Source organism: Canis aureus, chromosome 3 (genome assembly GCF_053574225.1).
Source record: "Canis aureus isolate CA01 chromosome 3, VMU_Caureus_v.1.0, whole genome shotgun sequence".
In the NCBI taxonomy this organism is placed as follows: Eukaryota; Metazoa; Chordata; class Mammalia; order Carnivora; family Canidae; genus Canis; species Canis aureus.
In genome coordinates this window covers 69,463,129-69,489,219 of record NC_135613.1, presented here as the reverse complement: position 1 = coordinate 69,489,219, position 26,091 = coordinate 69,463,129, and the positions used below count along the sequence as shown (strand labels likewise).

Here is a 26,091-nt window from a genome sequence, read left to right as displayed (position 1 = left end):
GTCTGGTGTCCCAGAATTGTGGCTAAGGTCCAAGCCAAAGCAGTGGACAAGAGGCACTGAGGAACCCTGCATTCTAAAGAGAGCTGCCCAGGAGCAGAGCCAATGCAGCCTGGCAATATGACAATGTGGTTTGCAACCACAGGTTTAGGAACCAGCCTGCCACCTTCAAGCCACCCCCCATCCTGACCCCTGTTCCAGCACTCTTGCATACAGAGGGGGAAGACCAGGCCATGTGGGGAGGTGGCATCAGAGTTGCCAACCTTACAGTGTTTGTGGTGAGAGATGATTCCTTTTACTTTCTACTGGGAGACATGCGTTATCACAGAGACCATCGGTTACTTCTGGGCTAGAGACTTTTATAAGAGGCCACCATGGAGGTGGCCTATGGCAGTTGAAGGAGAAGGGGCTCTAGAGGCCTTTGGAAGGAAGGACTAGAGGTACCCCCATCCCACTTTCCCCTCAGCCCTTGGAGAATACAGAGGAAGTCCACACATTTCCTGTGGTTCCACCTAAAGGGGTGTAGAATGAGGAGGGTCAGGAGGTGGGGGCTGCCCAGATGGTTGTTAGGACAAGTGAGGAATGCCTTCATCCAGAAAGGGTTGAGGGCCATAGTCCCAAATCAAGGGGGACTTTGCCACTTTTTCTCTGAGTGGGTCTTTGTAGGGGAGGAGACCCAGGTTGAGTTGAGCTTTAATCCAAACCACCAGCTACCTTCCGCATGAAGACTGTCACTTCAGTAGGGTCCCCTAGCCTCACATGGGACCAGAACCAGGCTGAGATGGGAGGTGCCTTCTCACCACCACTGGCCCTTGGCCTCACTGAGGGGCCTCAAGACTCCCCAGCCCCCCTTCCTGCCCCCAGGCTGAGAAAGCCAGACACAGAAGAAGGAGAAGGAGCAGAGGTGAAGGCAGACCTCTTGCTGCTCCTTCCACCTCCGGGTCCCCAGGGCCTCCATCTGTCTGGCGTTTGGGGACATGGGGGAGGAAGAGCTTTGAATCAGATGTGGCTTTGGAGTCTTACACTGACTAGCCTGAGTTCTTAATAACTGAAAGTGACAGGAACATTCACTTTCTGCCCAAAATATCATTAAATGATGGGGAAAGGGATTTGACCGAACACAGCAGAAAGCAGTGACTGGAAAAAAAATAACTTTCGTGTTTATACACTACTGGGTTGAGACTTTTCAATAACCCACTGCACATCATTCCAGTCAGTGATCCTTAAATAAAGCCCTGTGCAGGGAAATTATCCTCAGAATTTTTGGCAAGGCCGGGTTGTGGAGGAGATGAGCACACACATTATAAAAAAAAATTAGACTAGGAAGGTCTTTTGAGGGAGCCACTTGGCAATCTGTGTCCTAAGCCTTATGAGCACATACCTTTGTCCCAGCCGTTTTATTTATTTATTCGACAGATTTTTATGAAGTACCAATTATATAACATATATTGTATGGTCCAGGTACATTTACCAAGAAAGATTGAATCCCAATCTTTATGGACATTACAACTTGGTGAAGGAGAGAGGTGGGGAAACAGATGTGATTCCCGCTCTAGCAGAGTGAAGCCAGGTGGTGGTAGCCACCATGACAAAGACAGCTGTCCCAGGCCATGGTTGTGATGGGATGATATGGTGTCGGGAGGAGTTAATCTGAAGAAGCAATGTCAGAGGGGCACCTGGGTGGCTCAGTGGTTGAGTGTCTGCCTTTGGCTTGGGTTGTGATCCCGGGGTTCCTGGATCGAGTCCCATATTGGGCTCCCTGCAGGGAGCCTGCTTCTCCCTCTGCCTGTGTCTCTGCCTCTCTCTCTGTGTCCCTCATGAATAAATAAATAAAATCTTTTTTTTAAAAAAAGGAAGCAATCTTGGTAAGATGATTCGGGGTTAGGGAGGTGTGGGGCTGCAGGTGGAGGAAGAATGTTCTAGGCCATAGGAAAGCACAAGAGGCAGAGAACACAGCATGCTGAAGGAATCCAAAGAAGTTCAATTTGGCCAGAAAGAGAAGTAGGAATGAGGGATTGATAAGCAGGGAGGCTGGAAAGGGAGGCGAGGGACCCTAAGGAAATAATTCAAGGTGGCACATAGACTCACTGAAACATCAGCCACGACTATGAGATCTGAAACTCAGATGTCAAACAATAGCTTCCCAGTGACACCAACACCAAGGGACACTGCACAGCCATAAAAAGATGCTGCAGAAGAATATTTATTGGCACAAACAGATGCTCAATGTTATATTGCCAAACAAAAAAAAAATCAGAATATAAATAGCATGTATAGTATGGCCTTATTTTTATTTTAAAAATCATCCAAAGATTCTGGGAAAAATATTTGTCAACAGGTGCTGAGATTGTGGGTGCATTTCATTCTTTTTGCTCAACTGTCATTCCTACTAAGTGGATCCGAGTGCAGGAGCCGCCAGCGTGCGTGGTAAGGAAGGGAAAGCCAGAAGATGTAAAATCACTTAAATGTAAGCTTAGATAAAACATTTAGTGTAGAGAAAATCCTAGTCTCCTTGGTAAGTATGAAGAAAGTATTCAAAATTGAGTTGGGGAAGATGGAATAAATTCAACTGAAACAAGGTTTAAACGCTTATAGGCTTCATTCAACTAACTCCGCAGCCTCTTTCAGACTTTCCACCACAGGCACAGGGCCATTCCCAGCCCCAGGCAGTGCCTCTCACCAACATCTCCAAACCTGGCTCCACTTTCCTCTTGGTCTTTGTATCTTAGAGCTACATTCTCTAGTTTCCTTTGGGATGCTTTACAAATTTTATTTTTACAATAGCTTCATCAAAGTATAATTGACACGTGCAAATACTGCCCATATTTGCTGTATGTAATTCGATGAGTTTGGACAGACACATACACCCGTGAAACCATCCCTCACAATCAAGGTAACAGACTTATCTGTCACCTCCAAACTTCCCTTGTGCCTCCTTGCAGTCTCTCTCTGTGTGAGTCTGCGTGTGGTAATAATACTTAACAGTAGAGCTACCCTCTTAATAAACGTTTTTCCTCTTAATAGAGTTTTAAGTTCACAATACAGAATTGTAAGCTTTAGACATTGTATCATATGGTCTCTCTCCAGAACTTAGGCACCTTGCATTACTGAAACTTTGTACCCATTGAAGGATCTGCAAGCAGTTAAGCTCATAACTTTTTTTTTTTTAAAGATTTTATTTATTTATTCATGAGAGAGAGAGAGAGAGAGGCAGAGACACAGGCAGAGGGAGAAGCAGGCTCCATGCACGGAGCCCGACGTGGGACTCGATCCCGGGCCTCCAGGATCAGGCCTTGGGCTGAAGGCAGGCGTTAAACCGCTGAGCCACCCAGGGATTCCTAAGCTCATAACTTTACACTACAAGTTTATTCGAGGCCTTCTGCACTCCAGTGAGTCACACAGCTTTGTCTAGGAATAGGCATCTTCTGCTGGTCCTACGAACGTGGGACATGCACACAGATGTGCACACAGACACATCCAGCATTGTGGCTATATACTGGCATCTTAGGGAGCCTTGTACTATTGAGGGCGGAGAAGCATATGATGTCCTTTCTTTTCTTTGATAGCAAGCCATGTGTTAGTTATGCTTCTTTTTTGCTCAGGATGCTTGTAATCTACAACCGCTTGGTGCACAACTATTAGAGCCAAATTATTAGAGCCAAAGAGCTGCTGTTCAGAGTCAGCACTTTCCGTTCAACCTGAGCCTTGGGCAGGGTGCTTCCCCAGCCACAGGGCCCTGGCCGTAAGCAGACCCTCTCCTTTCTGTCCCTTGAAAGCAGGGTGCCATCCCCTTTCCATTCCTGTGTTCCTGCTGGTCCTCTCACCAAGAATTTCGTCTCCATACGGCTTTTGTTCTATCCAAATGCTACTGATCTGTCACAGCCCAGCTCGGGTGTCCCCTGTGCGAAGGGCTCCTTCGTGCTACACTTCACATGTATGTGGACTCTGTGCTTCAGGGAAAGAGCACACATTCTGTCTCCTGTCCATCATTTTACCACCAGCAGGCTTGTAGTAGGAATTTGATAAATATTTGGTAATACAAAAGAATTAACTTACAAAGTACAAATGCGTTAACAAGACATTCACAGGTGGAACATGAGAAGCACAGAACAGAATGTTACTTGCTGAGTAACAAGGAAAGAGCACAGATTCTGTGCACCCCCCACCCCCAAAGTGCTAAGATCCAAGTGTGACTTCACTACTTACTGGTTGAGTGATCTGGGGAAATTTACTTAACCTTTAAGAAATTCAGTATTTTTTTCAATGAGGTGTTGTAAGGATTATAAAATATTATAATTTAAATCCCTTAAATTACCAAGCACCACATGTATTTAACAAGCAGCTAGGAAGCACCAACCATGCAACTGACATTAAATTAGACATTACCCAAATGCTAGTTTTGTTATAACACTCAATTATCAATAACAGTCTTCCAGGGAACTCAGCAAGTAACATTCTGTTCTGTGCTTCTCATGTTCCACCTGTGAATGTCTTGTTAATTCTTTTGTGTTTTGTAAGTTAATTCTTTTGTATTCCCAAATGTTTATCAAATTCCTACTACAAGCCTGGTGGCAATAAAATGAGCAGGAACCTGCCCTCCTGAAGTTTCATGGATGCAAAGGGGATCTTGTGAAGGCTTTAAGCAAGGCAGTGATTTGACAGGATTTGTGTCTTTAAAAATACCGTGTGTTTTCCAAGTCGTTGAAGCTTTCCCCTCCTTTGCCTGGCTAAGTCTTGCCATTCTTTATTTCTCAAATTGGATGTCACGTCCTCTAAGGATACTTCCCTGGTCGCCAACTCTGGGTTTCGTGTCCTCCACCTGTATACCCTCTATGCCTCGACAGCTCTTATCGTATTGGGTTGTAACCGTCTGGTTTCTTGTCCATATGCCCCTGGACCATGAGCTTCGTGAGGCTAACAGAGCCCATCCCTGCCTTTTCGTGCTCATATCCCCAGTGTCCCACAGCAACCTTAGTGCTTAGTAAGTATTTGCTGGAAAAAATGGCAATCCTAGACAAGCAGATTCAAAGAAGTGTAGGCACAAGCCAGACGATGATAAGATGAAGCAAGAGCAAGAGATGGGTCCTGGAGACAGTGACAAGAGACACTTCTTTAGAGAATCCCAAGAAGAGTACAGCTGAGAAGGTGCAATCACTGGAAGAGGACACAGGAGATAGAGGGTTTTGTTAGATGGGAGTGACTTAAGCATGTTTAAACATTGACGGAAAGGTCTGGAAGGGAAGAAGCAGATTAAGACACAGGAGACTGATTCAGTCAAGTATCACTGCAGTTCTGCGGTATGGTAAACACCCCCCAATCTCAGTGGCTCACGGTAAGACTGAGCATTTGTTTGACTCATTCACATGTCTGCAGGTTGGCTCCACATCATGTTGCAGGGCTGCATACTCGGGGCTGCTCCGTGTGGCTCCCAGCCTCTTGGGCCAGTGAGCTGGCCAGAGCACATTCTTCTCCTGGTGCTGGCAGGAGCTGAAGAGGAAGGAAACACCCATGAGTACTTAACGCCTTGGCTCGGAACAGGCACATTATTAATTCTGCCCATCTCAGTCTCACCATCGAGAGGCAGGGTACCATGCACCATGGCAGATAGGAGGCCAGAAAGAATTGTGAGCACATCATAGTGAGGTGGGCATGACCCGGAGCAGGGGAAATATGGATATAATGGATAAGGTGGGTAATCTGAGGGCTGAGGATGGCAAGAGAATAAAATACTGGCCATAGAGAAGTTCAGATGAGAAACCGTGGGATCCAGGCTAGACCCAGAAGGGGGACAAGAGTGGAGCCTGATGGGGTGAGTATGCCGGCAGCAAGGGTTGCTGATGGGGCTAAAGCCAGGAAGGGGTGCAGTAGGTGAGGAACAGGTGCAGAGAGGAGAAGGCCAAGGCCAAGTGAATGCTTGCAGTGAAGCCGTGCCAGCTGCTGACCAAATCCAGGCTGCGGCCATGAGGGTTGAGGGGAGGCGACAGACACCAACTACAGCAGAGCCATCGAAGCAGGGGGAGGCAGGTGACTAGAGCATCGCAGAGCTGGAGATGGAGGGGGATGCGAGGCAGGAACTCGTGGGGTCCTTGAGAAGACAGGGTGATGGCAGGATAGGGACATGGGCTCCCGGAGGACACGCGGTGTCCGGGAGCACAGAGAATACGTCCCCACCTCCTGATGGAGACATTTCTGGGTTGTGGAAAAGATAGCAATGCTTGATGGAGAAGCCTGCAGGGGAAGCAGCATTAGGGAAAGAGCCAAGTTTCCATTAAGCTGGAAAAAAAAGAGCCATTCGGATGGCGGCGGATGCAAGGGAATAGGAAAGTTTGTTCACTGGAGTGGGTTCTACAGGAAACCCTGGGGATTACTTTGCCACAGAGGCAGCCCAAGATAGGAGAGAGGGGAGACCCACGCAAGGCAAAAACGACGTGGATGTGAAGCATCGTCGGTCTGCTGGGAACAGAAGGTACCAGGTGTTTCTGGAAAGAGGGCATCCAAATCCAGGAGAATTTGTTCCTAGGACTCTCATCATGTTGGAAAAACAATAGATATCCCTGGAGGATGGGCAGCCCTAACTCATTAGGAAAGCACGAGGCCCTTAAGAAATGCTTAATTAAATGAATAAAGTAAAAACAAACAAACCAACAACAACCCACTACGGAATCCATGAGCTACCTCCTCCCTGATCGGAAAGGGCAGTGGGTCTACTCTTCTGGTCTGTGCCACAGAGGCTGTCCCCTACAGGTCCCAGAGCCTGGGAATCCTCTGTCCAGAAACTTCAACACCTTTGGCTATGGGTTTTGATTTCTCCTTAACCTTTAGCGTGCATACCTTGGTAATTAATTAAATTACACATTTTATTTACCAGGTCATCCTCTCCAATTAAGATGATAATTAGCTTCCATGTTCTACAAGGTATTCACCCGCCTCTCTATGAAAAGGGACTTAATGAAACAATCAGGACATGTAATCACAGTAACAAGGTGGGGGAGCCCATGGAGGATTTGAAATGTCCAACGGTGGACTGGAAAGGAATGGGAGGGACTTCATGGTAAACACAGAGCCAGCACGGACTGCCACCGACCCAATGGCACTTGAAGGAGAGTGTGGGCCCGCTGGAGCTTTTTCAGACTTGGAGCAAGCTGGGCACTAGTTACCGTGGCAGGTCGTAGAAATGGGGAGCTGGTGCATGCAGCCGTGTGGACACTCCTGCCCGGAGAGCGTGATGGCCAGCAACAGTAACACCTTCCACTACTACCATTATCTGGCAGGTGCTCACGGTGTGTAAGGCGCTGTGCCGGGGCTCTACACGCATTATGCCAACTCATACTTCCTGATGCCTTGGAGGTAAGCAACATGCTCAACTGTATTTTACTGACAGGGAAGCTGGGGTTCAAAGAGGTGCGGTGATTTGCCTGAGGTCGCATGGTGAGTCAAGAGCAAAGCTGAGACTTGAATACCCAAGAAGAGTCATGTTCCTCCACGTGGCAGAGAGGTTCTGGCCACAAAGGCACCTGCCACAAAAATGGCTTGGATCACAGGCAGCAACTCCGTGGCACATGCCTGTCACTCTCTCCAGTTCTCCCCACATCAGACATCTCTCATTTATCATGATCCTCTCTCCCACTGAGCACAGATGTGGCTTCATAATCCTCCTCGCTAGATGCTCCAGGCAGTCACAAAGTCGATCTGAACTGGTACGTGAGATGAAGCGTCTTTGCCATCCCTGGTGTAGACTCGGTGAGGACATGCATGACCAAACACTGGGTGTGGGGTTTCGGGGGCCTTGCTTTGGTTCTGGTTCTCTCTCTTCCAGCACTTTCAGGGCCTGTTTCACCATCTGTGAAATCTGAATGTCGTGAGGATTACGTGAAATGCCAATGTGCAAACTGCAGTGCCTGTAGCAGGGTGAGTCCCTGGGAAGTGTTTGCTTCTTTCTTCCCAAATGGTGATTGGCACATTTAGACTTGGATCAGGGGCAAGGGCGGGTTTCTCAAGTCTTAGAAAACTCGCTGGTGGAGAAAGACAATGAAAGAATAGCCTGGATCCCAGGGAGTACATGAGGGAGCTTAGGGTCTAGCGCCAAGGGTCTCCAGTAACAAGAATGATGGCTATTAAAGAGCAGCCCTGTCAGGTTTGGAGAGACCCCATGGAGTAGAGAGGCAAGGGAGCCAATCCTGGAAATGACCCAGAGCCCCTGGGCCAAGCCGACCCTGGAGATGTAGCCGAACCTGTACCAGCCAAGGTGACTCGAGGTGAGCCTTCAAAAACCCTGGGATGAAGCCTGTGTGCTCGACAAACAGGACGTGTCTTGCTTGGCCTTTTCATTATTTTCCATTTGGTCTGTGTTTGGTTTTCTCCTAGTTCTTTGCAAAATACCAACTTATTCTGTGTTGATCTGAGAGGAGAGGGGGACAGTCCATACCAAAAAGGAAGGTGGGGTTAGAGTGGCTTGGGTCCCAAGAGTCCTAAGGGTGATGACCATGTTGGAAGAGATAGGTGGTGAGTGGTGGAGCTGGAGAAGCCAGAGAGGGGATGCCTCAGGGGTATGGAGGTGATTGGGAAAGAGTCAGTGGTAGACTTCATGGGTTTCTCCAGCCTTGGGTTTCAGTCTCCTGTCAGATGTCAGTAGACTGCTGCCTGTCCCTCTTGGGTCTCAGTGTCCTGCTGTCTTATTTTACCCCTTTCAGGTCTGACCTTGAGTTGACAGCAGTGGAAGAGATCTAGAGCTCCCAGAGGGAGAGGTTGGCCAGGCAGGGATCCCTGTTCAGAGTACCAGATCTGAGCACCACGGGAGGGCCTGGCACTTAGGGAGAAGGAAGGAAACCATTGTTTGCAACAAGGACCCAGTTTAGGCTATGTGAGTCTCTTCTGTTGGAAAGGATTGGAGGCTTTCTTGGGTCAACTTGAGTTGAAGTCAGTGCATGCATGTGTGTTTGGGTTGAGGGAAGCAGTGTTATAAAGAACACAGAAAGAAGACAATTAGAAATCTCAACCCCACAGTCAAGTCTCATGGGTCTCAAGGAGGGTTTAACAACCAGGCCTTGCAAGTAGAACAGAACTGAAGTTGTGCTGGATTCTGCAGAGACTAGAATCAGAAGACCGGGCCAAATCCAAGCAACTCCAGGGATTGGGAGAGCTGCCACTTTCAGCAGCTTTCACCTTCACTCAAGGGTCTTCTACCCCACATGTCGGCTTCCTTGGATTTATCTGGTTCTTGGGCTGGGGACCAACCCTCTCACTCTTCTCCTGTCTTTGGCTTACTTGTAATTTAGTTTACTCATAAATGACACTTAGTTGTGGTTGCTCATGGTCCTTGCCTCCCCCAGTCTCCCCCTGTATCAGTTTCTGCTCCCAGGGCCAATTGAAAAATTCTTTCTAGAGAATGTATAGCTAAAATTCCTAAGAGTGACAGTCTAATTGGTCCAGCGCATCATAATGATCTCAGCTGAGAAAGAACTTTTTAAGTCAGATGACCTCACGGTTGGCTGTGCTGGGTTGTCCCACTATGAGAGGAACAGTTTCTCACTGAAGGCAGCCCTTGACTGTGTAACTGTGCATCTCATCTGCATCCTCTCTGTCCAGATTTGAAGCTCCCAAAGGCCAAGGCCTTGACACTGAGCAGTGCTTCTTCCCAAGACTTTGTTCCTCCCTCCTATGTCACTCAGGATGGTCCTGAGGACTGGGAGTAGACACTGAGTCTTAACAGTGGGGGTCCAATGGCCCCATGTTTGGAGAGCAAAGGGAGGTAAAGCCTGAAAGCCAGGCAGTGTCAGGCAGCACTAGTCAGCTGAAGTCAACTCCAGTCTTTATTTGTACATAGGTGTTTAGATCGAGACCACTGGATGTCATCCTACCGAATTTCACCGTGTACAGTCATAGAAGGAGACTTTCCCTCATATAAGAGGTTTAAATAACACCTGAGAGCCTTTAGCTAGGCAGGAAACTTTCCCCCTCTGCATTGGGTTATGCTGCTTTTCAACTATACATCGGATCCAGGTCTAATTTCTGTCCAGATTGCCACAGTCTGGTCACCGAGCAGTGCTCAAGCCAAACCAGAATGGTCCCATGCCTCCAGAGTGTCCATCCAATTCCCAATGAGACTCTGTAGTCTGGGAGGGCTGGAGAGCTGGTTATTACAATGCTGTATACTAGGCTTGGGAGGTTAATGCAGCCAGAGAAAGTAAGCTAGGAGGAGTGACCTGGCAGGATCCAGAAGGTACAGTCCCTTAGGCTGCGGATTACTGTGGGCTGGTGTTGGAAACTGAAGACCCCCACCCTTGAGGCCAACCTCACCTCAGCTCAGGGCATCCCGCCTGAGTCCTTTTAGGGAGCTCTAGGACAGTCATGTGTCACGGTCCTTGGTGTGGTCAACAGAAATGGATCCTGGCTAGCTTAAGTAGGTTAGGAAATTGAGTAGAGGACAATGGTGGGCTCCCCAGAACAAAGACCTAAACTTAGAAGACAGGCAGCCACCAAGGCAGGTGTGGTGAGAGGAAAGAGACACAGCATCCCTACAGCCACCTCGGGGCACACCAGCCACCCCACAAAGGACCCTAGAGATCTTTCACTGTAGAGTCACAGCTCCAGGGTTAAAGTTGAGATGAGAGCATCCAATTGGCTGAGCCCAGGTCACATGTTCAAGGCCTGCCTACCAGGGGGTGGGGTGAGGAGAGACCCTTCTTTTAAGTTATAGGTGAGACTCATGGTCACTAATCCCATAGGTGATTCTCGCAAAGGGGGAGCAGGATTGGATGGTGGACAGCCAAAAATAGAGCCAAATTCTTCTACTGCCTTGAAGCTATTCACTGGAATTAGTTGGAACTGCTTTTTTATTCTACTGAGCTTTCTAACACCTGCAGCACTGTTTGGTCTTGTGGAGGGGTCTGCCCCTGGTTCTTGTTCCTGACCATGACTGACTCCTCTTATCCCATCTTGCTCTCCGCAGCCCCTGCCCCGAAGCCCGGTTTTTCACTTTGGGTGCTCTACCAGCCTGAGTCTCTGCAGGAGACAGATGACATACTCAAATGGGGTAATTTGAGAAGAGTTTAGTAAAGAAGACTGTTACAAAAGTGGAGGCAGGGTGCAGAGAAACCAGAAAGGATAATGCAGCCTCTCAGGACTCGTGATAATGGGACTCCATTACCACTGGTGGGGCCTGAAGGGGAGGGAGACAGAGGCAGAGGCAGAGGCAGAGAGAAGCCAGATGAGAGCACAACTAGTGGAGCCGGGCCTGGGAAGACCAGCGAGGAAGGAGGGTAGATCTGGGGTCAGGCATTTCAGATGAAGGGAGCAGTGTGGGCATGGCCCTGGACGGGAACCTGGAACGTGTATCTAGAACACAATGGACAATTCTGATGTGTGAGGAAGATGCTTCTACTTGAAAGCAGGCAGAAGGCATTTCTTTAAACCCATCCCTCAGTTTGGTCCTGCAGCTGAAGGACCCAGGTTTACAATTGCTTCTCTTCCCTCTTCCCATGATCTCTCCCTCACTGGAAGAAGGGGCCAGATGCTGTTTTGTCTTTCTCCAGTCTTTAAGGGCTTGTCTTGAATCACTTCCCAGCAACCCAGCTCCCCGCTGGCTCCCCAAATCTGTGGGCAGACCCACCTGCCATCAGATCCATCAGAGCCCAGGTGACAGACCTGGAGACCCTCTATGAGACCTCACAGAGGCACCCCCATCATTCCCAGTGGCCCCTTCCCCATCCTCCCCGGTGGACCCCAAGTACTTGGTTTCTTTCACTGTAATAATAGTTCTTCTTCTGAATTACTTACCCACTATTTATGCCTAATTATTATGTGGCACAATAATGATATATATAACACTAAATGTGTCAGGTTAACTTGGCTCCACGTCTTGCTTCATTACAACAACACACTGGCTTTCTATACCCTTAGTGTTAAACTTCTCTGGGCTTCAGCTCTCATGTAATGAAAATGAGGGGTACAGATTAAATTAGTGACTCCCCACCTGGCTGGTGTTCAGAACCACTGGTCGGTGTTTTAGAAATACAGAACCCTAACACCTGCCCTTACATTCTGACTTAGTAGATCAAATCTGTATTTTCTCTCTTCATTTCCCGGGTCTTTCTATGGCATCCAATTCAAGGACTGACCTTTGAGAAACTCTGGAGCAGATCATTTCCCAAACTCATTTATTCATTCATTGATCATACACTTGAGAGGGCTGAGCTGAGGCTGGGACAGAGGCAGGGGACAGATATGGAAGACTTCTAATCTACTTTAACAAGATTAGAATTCATCTCAAAGATGACAGAAAAGACATTGGGGTGTTCAAAGCAGGGGAGGCATGATGGGATCTATGTGTTAGAAACAGCATCTTTGTGCAGTGTGGAAAATGGGCTGGAGGTGGGAGGTCGGGAGAAGGCTTTGGTCATTATCTGCCTGAGGTGATGGTGGTGACCTGGAGTGGAGTGATGGCAGCGAGGGTGGAGAGTGGGTGGCAGAGAGGGTGGACAGATCTGGGTGGCATTCAGAAAGTGGGATGGACAGGACTCTGGTTTCTTTCTTCCTTTGGATCTGGGATGCAGGGATTATTGCTGCTTGGTTCCGTAAGCCTCTGTCCTTTCCTAAGCCAGAGGACCCCTCACTGGTTGGTTCTTGGTCAGCTCCATGATGGGCAGATGCCCCAGGTTTCAACTCAAGAGCTGATGACTCAGAGAGGCAGGGAGAGTGGAGCATCCATTCTAGAGGCTGCACCAGTAGCCACAACTTTCAGTTTCCAGAAGCAGCGTAAGAGAGCTCCAGGGGGATGCAGGGTCTGATGCCAGCAGCAGTGGCCCTGCCACATCTGGTGCGCTGGTTTACTTGCAGCAACTGAGCTCACTGGACTGCTGCGTAGGCTTGGTTTCAGCTAAAGACCTAATAGCATCAAGCTCTTCTGTTCCTGTCTCTTTTACAAGCCTGGCTCTCTAATCTCCCCTGTGATTCTGTGAGCTGTTACAGTATTTTTGTTGAATTCCTTTTCTGCTTCAACTGCCCAGATTGTATACTTCTTATGTCCACGTTCCCTTCCTGATGTACCCTGACTGTATCAGAGGCAGAGAGGGCATGAGCAGCTGGGTACAGTCCTCCACCACAGCAAACACATGCAGAGGAGCAGGTTGTGAGGAAGAGAATCCCAAATGCTGCTGGTTGGCTTAGAGACTAAAAATAGGCTCCTGATTTGCTCACCATCAATGCAGAAAGCCTGGGTTGAGCTTTCCTTCACTATTGAAAGCTTTCCCCAAACTGCACAACTCCATTCAAAACCCCGAGTGGTGGAATGGTTCTCGCATTTGCAAACTGTTGGAAAACTATCATCTGAATAGTCTGCTCCCACCTTCTGGAAGGTGGGGAGGTTTAATAACCCTGTCAAGGCTCTCTGGAAGTAATGATATTCTCGATATCACAAGGCTACTTACTAGAAGGTCAATGAGACAACTGATGACAAAGTGCTTTAACCTCTACAGAAAAGCTGAAGAGGGGTGCCTGGGTGGCTCAGTCAGTTAGGCATCTGCCTTCGGCTCAGGTCATCTCAGGGTCCTGGGATCTAGCCCCACATCAGGCTCCCTGCTCAGTGAGGAGCCTGCCTCTCCCTCTCCCTCTGCTGCTCCCCCTGCTTGTGCTCTCTCTCTGTCAACTAAATAAATAAAATCTTAAAAAAAAAGAAGTCTGAAGAAATCCAAGGCAGTACCAGTTGTGTTTCCTCAAACACAACTTCACAAATTCTATATAAGTGGATTGTTTTAAGTTCCATCAATTTCCCATCTATCTCATTTCCAAGATGCTTTGTTTCCACACATAGAGCAACTACAGTAGCCACTGAAACACAAGGTTTCTACATTTTTTATTGTAATAAAATTGCAGCACATAATTTACCATGTTAACTATCAGGAAGTGTGTCATTCTGTGGCATGACATACATTCACATTGTATGAGCCCATCCAGCACGATCCTTTGTCCCCCTAATCTGAAAGTTAGTGCCTTTTAAATGCAAACTCCCTACTCCTCTTTCCCTCCAGCCCCTGGCAACCACCCCTCCGCTCTGACTCCTTTAGAAGTGGAATATATATGTGGAATCATACACTATCTGTCCTTGTGTGACTGGATCATTTTACTTAGCATAACGCCCTCAAGTTTCATGCATCTTGTTGCACGAGACAGGATTGTTCTTACTCCATTTGCAATGCCCCTGAGAATGATATGGTGGTGATCCTTCTGAGTCAGAAGAGGTACAGGGCAAAAAGAAATAAACACACCCCTTTTCTACTTTATGACTTGTCTCTGAGTGCTGAAAAGCTGCACTCTGTAGCCAGGTTATTCCATTGTATGTACAGACCACATTTTGTTATCCATCCACCATTCAGTGGACACGGATTGCTTCTACCTTTTGGCTCCTGTGAATGCTACTATGAATATGGGTGTATGAATAAGTGTGTATTTTTTAAAGGTTTTATTTATTTATTCATGAGAGACACACAGAGAGAGAGGCAGAGACAGGCAGAGGGAGAAGCAGGCTCCATGCAGGAAGCCCGATGCGGGACTTGATGATCTCCAGTCTGAGGATCACATCCCGAGCTGAAGGCAGACGCTACCCAGGTGTCCCAAATAAGTGTGTATTTGTATGCCCTCTTCTTGATAAGCAATTAAATAAGTTTATAATATAGATGCTTACATTTATATCTGTTTTGTAATTCTGAAGAATTATAGAGTAGACTTTCTTAAAGTAGGTCACACCTGTATTCTTTACTGTTCCCAAATAGGAGGATGCAAAGATTATCTACAAATGTCTATTTCACACAGACACGCACAAGCCCAGAACAGTCTTCCAGGAAGGAGATCATTCTCTAAGGGTGAATACACATGCAGAGGTCAACACTCTCTGCTCTTCTGCTTTGGTCGGAGACCGTACCCCAAACCTGTGTCTCCTTCCCACCTCTTCCTCAGGCGTCCTACCCTCCCTCACTGGGGTGGCCTTGACTTGGAACCATGACTCTCTGCAGCATCGGTGACCAAGACTTCTGCATCTCTCGAAGGCTTTGGGCACTTGGAGAGAAATAACAAAGTATAAAAAGGGTGTGTTTATTTTCCTTTTGCCCAATACCTCCTCTGAGTCAGAAGGACTGCCACCTTATTGTTCTCAGAGTTCTCTGTAAATGGATTAAAAATTAAATGACAGAAGATGGGAAGATGAGAGAAGAAGAAATTACTGGAGCTTAAAAACAGGGGCTCAGTTTTCTTTTTTCTTTTCTTTCTTTCTTTCTTTCTTTCTTTCTTTCTTTTTTTCTTTCTTTCTTTCTTCTTTCTCTCCCTCCCTCTCTCTCTTTTCTTTCTTTCCTTTCTTTCCTTCCTCCCTTCCTCCCTTCCTTCCTTCCTTCTTTTTTAGATGTTATTTATTTATTTGACAGAGAGAGAGAGGGAGCCAGAGAGCACAAGAGGGAGAGGGAGAAGCAGGTTCCCTGCCTGGGATCATGACCTGGGCTGAAGGCAGACGCTTAACTGCCTGCCTGACTGAACTGCCCAGGTGCCCTGACAGGCTCAGTTTTCATCTGCAAAGTAGGTTAAGAAATCTAGAATTGGAACATCACACAGAGGGTGTTTGCATTTCCTTCAGTGCTTCTCTAGCCGAAGTCTTCTGTAAGAGGGGAAAATGGGCAAACATGGACGGAGCACCAGCATGTATTGGTTGTCATTCCTGCTGAATCTTCATGCTGATACTGCAGTATGGATCTCTACCCCCACTTTACAGCTGAGTAAACCTAAGATCAGAAATACTCAGAACTTTCCCGAGGTCCCTGAGTTTAGACATGAATGAAGTCCCATGTGACTCCATTTCTGCTCTGCTTCTGACTGCACCCCCTCCACCCTATGATGGCATTTCCCTTGGTTTCGCTACAGAATTTTCAGAAGGGGGGCTGTGCCAGTCTCTGGGTACATCAGAGTTTGACAGAAGCCAGCAAGGGACTCTCCTTCCAAGCTCCATCCAGGCCTCCTTCTCTACCTCAGAGGTAGCTCTTGGAGCACGGGGGAAAGTTCTAGATCTTCCTCATTCTCTGTTGGCCCAGTCCTTTGTTTGCTCCTTACCTTGGACCAACAAAACCACCACCTGCCTCAACCCATCTTCTACCTCCAACACCCATTGGTGGGGGCCATTTGCTCACCACTTTGAATAGAAAGGTACAGATAAAGATTTAGGTAGCACATCAGGAAAAATTTCCTGACTGAGGCCCAGGGACATATAGATGAGAACGCCAAAAGGGCTCTTGTGTCCCCCTTTCCAGGAAAGCCAGAAGGCAAAGGGCCACCCTGCCCCTGCCCGGCCTACTTGGACTGGATACAGTTCAGCCGGGAGGCAGGGGAGGCGCCGAATGACCTCCAGAGGGCCGTGGCAGCCTGGGAAGCGGGAGCCTACAGGAAGCCGCCTGCCGCTTGGCCGCAGATGCTCCCTGTCATCAATCACTCTGTGCATCTGTTTGCTGTGCTGCTTGTTTAAAGAGCGAGGCGTTTGCTAATTGAAAACTAAAGATCCATCCGTCTCACTCACAGCCAGCATGAAATCCACTCAGCCGTGCAAGATTGGGGTAAAAGCAGCAGCACAGAGCGATGGTGCCCTTGCGTTGGTGCCCCCCATGGAGGCCATGCTGCTCCCCTTCTGCCTCCTGAGTGAGCAAGGCTATCCCCCTCCACTCCAGAGCAGCCAGGGGGGTGCCCAGATTACAGTTTGTCTAACATTTCCTCGTCTACTGTCCTCCATGCTGCCCAGAGAGAACGGTCTTCTTAGCCCCAATTTAAGGATGGAGAAAGTGAGACTCGGAGACAGTAAACTACTTGGTAGCCAAGATCACACAACTGGTATGTGACAGAGGCAGGACACCAGTCCAGGTCCTCTGACTGGTCGGGAGAGGGGGTAGCTGTCCCTGGCTGGCTGGACAGAGAGGTGCTGGGTGAGAAGGCACCACTTCTTTCCTTAAGTGGATTAAACCTGGGAAAGAAAGGCCTAGGGGTAAATGAGGGGAAACACCGATGATATCTGCAATGTTTCATTGCTTTAAAAGCCTATTTCGGGAAAAAATAAATAAATAAAAGCCAATTTCGGAAATGCTGGGATTCCTGATTGCTGGAATATCTCTCTATCAAACCTGCGTGGATGGGGGCCAGGCCAGATCCACAAGATAGTGCCAAAGGCAGGGAGCAGGAGGAGAGGCACCATGTGCTCACTTACAGCTGCTCCCCTTCCGCAGTTGCCTCCAGAGATTTGAGAAAGGTGCTGGTCTGCCCCCCGGACGGATTGGGGACTGGCCCAGCACCGGGTCTCTGTGGAATCTGGAAGGGCGAGAGGGGTGCTCAGGCCCTTCTGTGATGGTGAGGGTCACTGGAAGAAATACAAACCTAATCTTGGGGCCCTGAGCGGCTCGCCTCCGCAGAGATGGACCGATTGTGGGCTGTGCGCACCCAGTTCTTTGTCCATGCGACTCCCTCTGCCTGGATTGGGCGCTGCCTTCCAGGGGACGGGATTGCTTCTTCAAGGGCAGTCCCGGCGAGGTCTCCCTCGATTGTGCCCCACGGTTGGTTGAGCCGCGGGTGCTGTGGTGCTGTGCTAGCCACAGGTGTTTCCTGGACGTCTCCACCGCCTCGTGGGACAGGGGAGCCGGGACCTAGCTGTACTCCTCTCTGGGACCCCGGAATCCGACACAGAGCTTGGCAGAGGGAGGACAGTCAAAAACTGATTGCTGAAGACTGCACCTCCCTCCCGTCGAGCTGGAGCCCCCGAGGCCCCCTTGGAATTTCCGCTTCAGGTCAACTCCAAGCAGGTTTTCCCCTGAAAGAGTCAAGCAAGCCCCCAAGGGTTCCAAGACCAGAGGTCCGTAAAGGGGCCGAGGCCCTGACCACTCCTCCTTGCAGCGCTCCCTGGATGGGCGGGGCCCCCGACCCCGACCCCCGGACTTCGCAGAGGGAGCGGGAGGCAGACGCTGCGGTGCTTGGTCACCGGCCGCCCGATGCACGGGCTCTCACGATGGGGGAGCGCGGCGAGCGCAGGCGGCCGACGACCGCTCGGTGCCCGCCTCGGCCCCCAGCGCCTCCCAGCCGGGGCTGGCGGCCTCCCCCGCGGGCCTGGGCGCACCGAGCCCGCACCCCCGCGCACAGGGCGGCGGGGCGGAGCCTGTCCCGGGGGCGGGGCCCGGGGTGCCCCGTGGCCCGGGCGGCCCCGCCCCACTCCCGCGCCCCGGAGCTCCCGCGCCGCGAGGCTGTCCGGCCTCAGTGCCCGAACCGGCCGCCTCCCGCGCGCACCGCGCCGCCTCCGCGCCCGGTCCCCATCCCCGGTCCCCGGTCCCCGGTCCCCGCGCCCGCCCCGCCCCGCCCCGCCCCGCAGGGCCGCTGCTCCCCGCGGGCCGGAGCCGGCCAAGCGGCTGCCCGCCGGGGCTCTGAACCGCGCGGCGGGGCCGGGAGCCGGGGACCCGCCGAGGGGAGCGGGGCCCGGACGGCTGCCAGGGGGCGGCCGCGCGTGGATGCGGCGGGAGCCGGAAGCCTCGAGCAGCCGGCGCCGTCTCTGCCCCCGGGCGCCCTATGGCTTGAAGGTAAGCGCGCGGGATGGGGCGGGCGGCCGGGCCGGGCAGGTCGCGGGAGGGCGCGCCTGGGACCACAAGTTTGTCCGGCCGCCCCGGCGCCGCCTGCCCGGGCCGAGCCTGCGGTCCGCTCCCCCGGACTCTCCGTCGGGCCATCCCCTGGGCCGCCCCCTCGCCTCCCCGCCGAGCGCCCCGCCCAGCCCTGCGCGGCCCGGGCTCTGCAGGGTCGCCGGCTCCCCACGACCGCCCCCCGGGCACCCGCGTCCGGGGCCCCAGGGCGCGCGGCCAGAGTTTCCGACCGCCCCGGAGGGAGGGGGCGGTTGCCGGCAAGTCGGCGTTCGTGAGACCCGAGACTCTCCAGTTTTAAGGACGGACGCCCGGGGCGGGGGAGGCGGTCCTGCCCCTACACCCGCGCCCCGGCGTGCCGCTGTCCTCGGTGCTGAACCCGCGTCCCTCGCCGCCGCTCGCTTTGAGATCCGACGCGGGAGGGACGGGGGCTGGGCTCCGACCCATCTGCACCTGGGAATGGGGGTGATGGTTGGGGCAGTCGTGGAGGGTGACTGCTCGACTCTGGAATGGACCAAGAGCCTCGAGAGGGTCGTGTGCGGAGACAAGAGGCAGCGCTAAGAGCCAGACAGCGCGTCCCCATCCCTGTCTGCGCAGGAGGCCTGTGAGTGGTTCCTCTTGAAGAGCGGAGGTAAGAGGGTGCGTGTGCGTCTACACAACAGGCTTCTCCATGGACACGAGTCACAGCACTGCAGCTCTGTAGGGACAGGCCCTTGCTTTCAGCCACAGGGAAGCTATCTGAGCAAGTAACGTTGCCCCACCTGACACCCCACTACTTTTTGTGCTGGGGGCTCCTGAGGTTGGTGAGGTGCAAGACGCTTTGAGAATCCCTCTCCAGTTCCTTCTGAAAATCCTATCGTTTCTGGATTTTGACCGGGATGTGAATCTTTCAGGCTAATCCTCACTCCTTCCCAGGAACTAGGTGATCAGTGATTTTTCTCCCCACCCGGGGATGCAAATGTTCTGCTGATCCCCGATTCATCCTGCAGCATTAGGACCACTTGAAAAATAATTCAGTTTTCTCATGTCTCCCTCTATTGCTGCTATTTGATGAGGGCGGGCAGAGAGAGAGGCCTTGGTGAATGTGACCAGGTGCAAGAGAACTAGTGGGCTGGTTTGCTGGGTCCCAGCCCCCTGCCTTTGACTTCTTTACTTAGCGTTCAAGATTTCTGGCATATCTGATGGGGAGAGGGACTGGGATTGATGCTATCTCTGAAATCAGACATTTGAGAGGGTTAGACGTACAGCCAAGTGAGGGCCAGGGTAACCCCAGCCTTGGTCTGGTGAAGAACATTCTGAGTTCCTTCTGCCTTCTCTGCACAGCCTGGGGATGAAAGGTGCTAAGAAAATGGGAGATTCTGATTTGTCGGAGAGGTCCGGAGCAGCATTTCTCTAATGGTTGTTTTCTGTTTTAATGAACTCCCTGCCTCTGAATCACCTGGGAAGCTGGTTAAAAATGGATTTTTTTTTGTTGTTGTTGTTGTTCTTCTCTGAAGGACTGCTGAATGAGAATCTCAAGCTGAGACCCAGGAATGTATGCTTTAACAATATTTCTAGGTGATCCATAAGTACATGGGTTAAGAAATCATCTCTCATAAAAGTTCATACTTCTTTGACAAGAGGGAACGTGATTAAGGTCTTTATAATTGACTCTTTTGCCACCTGCAGTTTATTACATTAAGTTCTTCAGGTGTGGGACTGTTGGTGGAGGGACCACCTCCAGATTCAATCCCTTTGCCAAAATAAAGTATGTAGCCCGGTCTCCTGTCCTCCAGGATCCTCTGGGTGTTTTCTTATTTCTAAAACAGATTTTTTTTTTGGCCTCTAATAATCACCAATATGGCTTTCGGTTGACCTGTGTAAGTAGTAACTGCCCTCCTCTGGGGGCCAACCCATTGTGTTCCTCTTACCCTCCCCTTCTGGGGGAATTATTGTCTTTCGTTATGTAGGTGCTGTGGTCTGCTAACTCAACTGCTCCTGAAATGCCAAGGAGTGATTAGTTCAGCTTAGTAGCACGTCATGTTCCCCACGGCTGGTAGCCACTCGTGCTCTGCTGACAGTGACATATTGGCTATATTGATTTAGTTCTTGTGCTCTATAAGCTAGCAAGCCTGTAGGGGTGATTATAAGGCCAGTAACGATGCTTGTGGGCTAGTTAGTTTTCTACCTTTACCCGAAAGGTTGGGTTATTTCTGTCTAGGACGTGCACTGGTGTAGGAGAATTTGAACTCGAGAGAAACCCTCTGTTCCTCCTCCTACCAGGGGAAACAAAGGGAACTGAGGGTTTCAAGAAAAATATGGCCTCATATTCACCTGGGATTTACGTGCTGAAGCTAGCTAGCTTGGTCTGAGGCCACTGGTCCCTGAGTAAACATGTGTAAGGGGAAAGACGTGTGGACTTGGCCTTGAAAGAGCTGTCTTCATCTTCCCTGCAAGTGAAAGTCATATTTTGGTGTTGAGGAAGACGCACGGCTGTGAAAATAGCACAGAGTTTATGTGTGTGTTGGGGGGGGGGTGTTTGTGTGTGTGGGGAGGATAATGAGACTTTCTTGAGCCAACTCTGTCTTTTCTAGTGACTCATGTTTTCTGACCTGCCAACCCCCCATTTCTCCCTCCCTTGTGGCTTAATACCTATGAATCTCCAGCAGTGAAGGTGTTTCAGCCACTAGGAAAGGAGAGGAGACTCAAAGTTGAGATTTTATCATGTCGGGACCCCAAACCCTATCTCCCAGAGTCAGGTTATATATCAGGGGTGACAGTAACCTGAGATTTGAGGTCTTGGAAAGAACTTAGCATGGCTGCTTAGTCTGTGTCATTTCCCCTGGGACATCGTTACCAGGACTTTCAATCCTCAGATTATTTGGGCTCTTCAGAGGTCATTCTGGATGCTCCTCGCCCCTAAACAAGGCAGGTTTTCTCTTAGTCCAGAAATATGGCGCGCGCGCTCTCTCTCTCTCGTTACCAAAGTGCTCCCAAAAAGGAGTGGTGTAAGCTTTCTAGTCCCAAGCTCCTGGGACTGGGCTTGGCAACCAAAGCTTCTCCATCCTGCTAGGAGCTCTGCTTAGCAGGAGAGCATCCTGCATCTAGGAAATGCTTGGAAGCCACAGGCAGCAGGAAGGGCACAGCTTGTTTCAGCTTTCCCTGTATATGGCCTCTCTCTTGGCTAAACCCAGCACCATATTTCCCCTCCCTCACCCCCACTCAGGCCTCTTGTGGCCCTGGGAGGGTGCCAAGATTTGGCTTTGGGATTATGTATAAGCTCTCCAGCTCTCCAGGATACTAAATGCAGCCACCAAGGGTGAGCAAGTTGCTTATTTACCAGTTCTGGGTGGTAAGCTGATATTATCTCCAGCCTTTTAAATTACTCTAATTGTGTTAGAATCCAACATTAATACACCTCTGCCTCTCCACTGTCCCTATCACCATTGTAATCGAAGGTTGCTTTCTTATTTTTTTAAACAATAGAATCGTATTATTTAAATGCATAGGTGTGGAAAATAGCTTGATTATAGTGTCAGTACGTGTGGGTGGAGGAGTAAAACTACAAGACTCAGCCACTTGGTTTGTTCTTGTTTGGGTCCAGAGAAAGGAGAGAGACTTGCCCTTGTGGACTGTACATTTCCCCTCTTCTTGTCCCTTTCACCTCAATCTGATAAATGGGTTAAATCAACACCCTGGGCAGCTGGGATGTCCCCTGGGAGGGCCAGCCTCCTCTTTCCCTGGGAGACATGGGAACGTTTCTCTGCAGAGGAGCAGAGACTCCTGCTGGCTTCAGCGTACAGGGAGGAGCCAGAGATGACGCCCTGGGGCCTGGGGACTCCCCCTTTCCCTGGGCAGAAGATGTTGCTGCGGTGTCCCAAACTCAGGGACCTGGAGGGTGGGGGAGGAGTGTGGGGCAGTGAATGAGGATGGGAGCCGAGGAGAAGTTGGCTCTTTGGGGGTCCCTGGAAAAGGCTGATGTTAAATACGTATGTAGAAGACATCAGCTTGAGGCAGTTCGGGCAAATTTGCTGTAATCTGATGGCACCTGCAGGGATTTTCACGTTTCCCAAGAGGAGACAGGGGAATTCTTTGCTGTCTACAGTGATGGGTAGGGGAGGGAGACAGGACCCCTGGCTCTCCCTGGAGCACTCTGAGTGATGTCAGCCTGCTCCCAGACAGAGGATAGAAGGGAAGTCAAGCAGACTCAGCCCCCAGGGGCCCATCAATAGGCCTGTAGCCAGCCTGGGCAGTCAGGCCTTTCAGGGCGCTGCAGCTTGGCACAGAGCAGCAGCCACAGCCCCGAGGACACTCCCCTGCAGATGTCTGCGAGCCAAAGTGAGTCCTGGGGCCTGTCCATCCATCACTGGGCTCCTTCAGAACGTGCCTGCCCTGCTCATTTCCACCCCCGCCTTGTTGTCATTGTTTGGATTCTAAGTGGCTCAGCAGGGGAAAGGCATTAGAAATGAAATTATTTTTGTTACACGCTGTATAATTGCCTTCTCTCCTTCCTGTTACCCCAGGCAGCAACATCACTAGCAATTCCCCGGGAACCCTTGGTCTGGGAAAGTTCCTTAGAAAGACTGCTTTTGACAAGTGGTCCTGCTCACCAGTCTCTCCATTGCTGGCCTCATCATCCCAACAGCTAACATGTATCGTGCATTTGCTGTGTGCAGGCTACTGTGCTGAATGCTTGCCACGCGTTTTTTATTTCAACTCCTCGATCTTGTCACCACCCTGTGGAATGGGCAATGTCGTTATCCCTCTTTCCCCAGAGGAAGAGGTGTGGGTGTGGAGAGGTAAGTGGCTTGCACAGAGTCACAAGGCCAAGATGCAGGGCGGAGACTCAAAGCCAGACTGTCTGATGCTAAAGCAATGGCCCTCTCTGACCTCTGTAATTGGCATACAGAATAAAAGGGAGGAGAATAGGGCTACCAAGGCACTTTCTTTGATAAACTGAAGTGACAGCAGCCTTAACACGTGAGATCAGGAAGGGAGGAGAGAGCAGAAGGAGAAGAATGGGTGAAATAACCTCTTGGGAGTCTTAAAGTTGAGGACCGTCTGAGAAGTTGTTCTGTGCCTGGGTCTCACTCCTTCAGTGAAATGCACTGGGAATGAACCTCAGCAAGCAATGGGAACAGAGGAGAGGGGGCGGGAGCAGAAGGAGGCAGAGTCACCTGGGTCTTCTTGCTCGAGGGAGGGCAGGAGAAGCTGCGGACTCACGGAAAGGCTCGCTTCCCCGGGGAAGCTAGTCTGAAACTGTGATGCGTCACCTCATATCTCTTGGAGGTGAGCAGAACTGTTGCAAAGGCTGCAGCTCAGACTTCTGCCTACCTTTTGGCCTTTGGTGTTGCTTTCTCACTGCCACAGGATCTAAACTTGTCACATCTCCAGGACTAAGCGTCTTGATTTTAGGGTGAGCGGGGAGGAGGGGGATGGCCTGGGATCCTGCACGGATCTGGGACTAACTCATGAATGCTGTCCTAGGGACGGGCTGCTCCCTGCTTTTCTGCTGGACAGAGGTGATAGAGGCCTGGGTGTCCCTGTGCAGGGCACTTACCCTGTGCATCAGTTTCTTCGGGTATAAAACAAAGGAACTTTCTTATGCTGCCCACTATCTTGGAATTCCTAAGGTTCATCAGCACTGAGGGCTCTACTAAAATGACCAGGTAACGGGGCTCACCTCCCAGTAAGCTAGAAGACTTCCAGCCTGTGTCAGTGAACCTCACCATGAATTTTACAAATGCCACATACCAGCATTTGGTCCCTTCTTTAAGCCCTTAGAACACAACATAGTTAAGCCTGTGGCTCTGGAGTGAGCCTCCCAGGATTTGGCTCCCAACAGCAATACTTTCTAGCTGTGTTACCTTAGGCCAGCTGGCTGACCTCTGTTGCCCGGGATTCTTATCTGTAAGTGGGGATGTTAATACCGAGATCGTTGGGTTGCAGCAGTTATTGTGGCAGTAGATGTAAAGACATTTTAAAGAGTCACTGGCAAAAGTAAGCACTCCATAAATGTTAACTGTAATAATAATTATTGTTATTATTCGGGAACTTGAGGGGGAGCATTTTGCGCTGCTTTCCTTTTGCATTCACTCAGCACCTGATTTTGCATCTCTGAAATCAAGCACGTTTTTGAAGCTTTCACAAAATTCAAGCTTACATTTCTTTCTTATGCTCTCCACTTATCTGCACAATAATCTTCGGCACTCCCCTGCCAGAAGCTCTTACTCATCTCAAGCAAGAGGAGCTGGAGTTGCTGGTCCATAGGTTATGCTGTGCTCACCACAGCGTAGCTGCCCTCTGTCACCATACAATGCTATTACCATACCATTGACCATTTTCCCCATGTTGTGCCCTTTATCCCCATGACTTACCCACTCCATTATGGAAGCCTGTATCTCCCACTCCCCTTCACCCATTCTGCCCATCCCTCCATCCCCCTCCCCTCTGGTACCCATCAGTTTGTTCCATTGGACCCTTCTTGATTGCCATTGTAACATGGTATGGTGCGCTCTGGCACAGGCCACTTCCTATTAAACATCCAAAATTAGGAGAAAATTGCCATCCATAAGGACAATGAGACTTTTCTTTCTTCTACCCTGGTTGAGAAGCCCAAAGAACCTCACATTAAGATCCTCAAAGCTGCTGCAAATAACATGCTGTCCATCTTTTGGGGTCATTCATGACAGAAGCAAGAGCTACCCATTTTTTGGATGAAGGATGGTCTTGCCTGAGAAAGGGATGTAACACTATAGCTTCTTGTCCTAGGACTCTCCAATCCTGAAAGCTACTCCCTTTTTGGCTCTTTTCCTTTTCTATGAATCCTTCACTGGAGAGGACTCTTTCCTAATTGATGTGTCTATTTCTGGCTGATTAAAAAGGATTACTGTTGGGACACCTGGGTGGCTCAGTGGTTGAGCATCTGCCTTTGGCTCAGGTCATGATCCCTGAGTCCCGGGATTGAGTCCCACATCATGCTCCCTGCAGGAAGCCTGCTTCTCCCTCTGCCTATGTCTCTGCCTCTCTGTGTGTGTGTGTCTCTCATGAAAACATAAATAAAATCTTAAAAAAAAAAAAAGAAGGTTTACTGTTTAGGGAAGGTAGGAGATTGTCAAGGGCATGGCAGGTGTTCTATTCCCTGGTCATCTTCCTCTGATCAGGTAATAGTCATTTGTTCCTTGGACTCTGATCTGCTCTTCTGTTCATTTATGGCAGGATCAACAAGCAGAAACTAGCATCTGAGATCCCAAGCAGAGGATATCAGCATCACCAAGAAACAAAGATAATTCCATACACAGTTTTCCTTGGAGAGTATATATATATATATATATATAACTGAAGGCCTAGATTGCTCTGGATGACCAATGGCACAAAGTCTGCCTTTTGGCCAGTCTTCTCTGGTGAGCTGGGGATAGGGTAAGAGGTGATGACTGCTTTCCATAGATTTGTGCTGCCCTCCATACCTTCTGGATTTTGCCTT

At 50.1% G+C, this 26,091-nt stretch overlaps 1 protein-coding gene across 3 annotated transcripts in view; it reads left to right on the top strand.

The window, feature by feature from the left end:
- The first annotated feature begins 18,446 nt into the window (after positions 1-18,446).
- DRD2 (dopamine receptor D2) overlaps positions 18,447-26,091 on the top strand; it is a 62,058-nt gene continuing 54,413 nt past the window's right edge. For 2 of the 3 annotated variants that reach the window (XM_077884579.1, XM_077884558.1), the window contains exon 1: positions 18,447-18,575. The gene's annotated coding sequence lies outside the window, so the exon portion shown is untranslated. Of the gene's footprint in view, positions 18,576-18,933; positions 19,261-26,091 lie in introns of those variants that run through there. The other variant, XM_077884569.1, reaches the window with a different exon arrangement.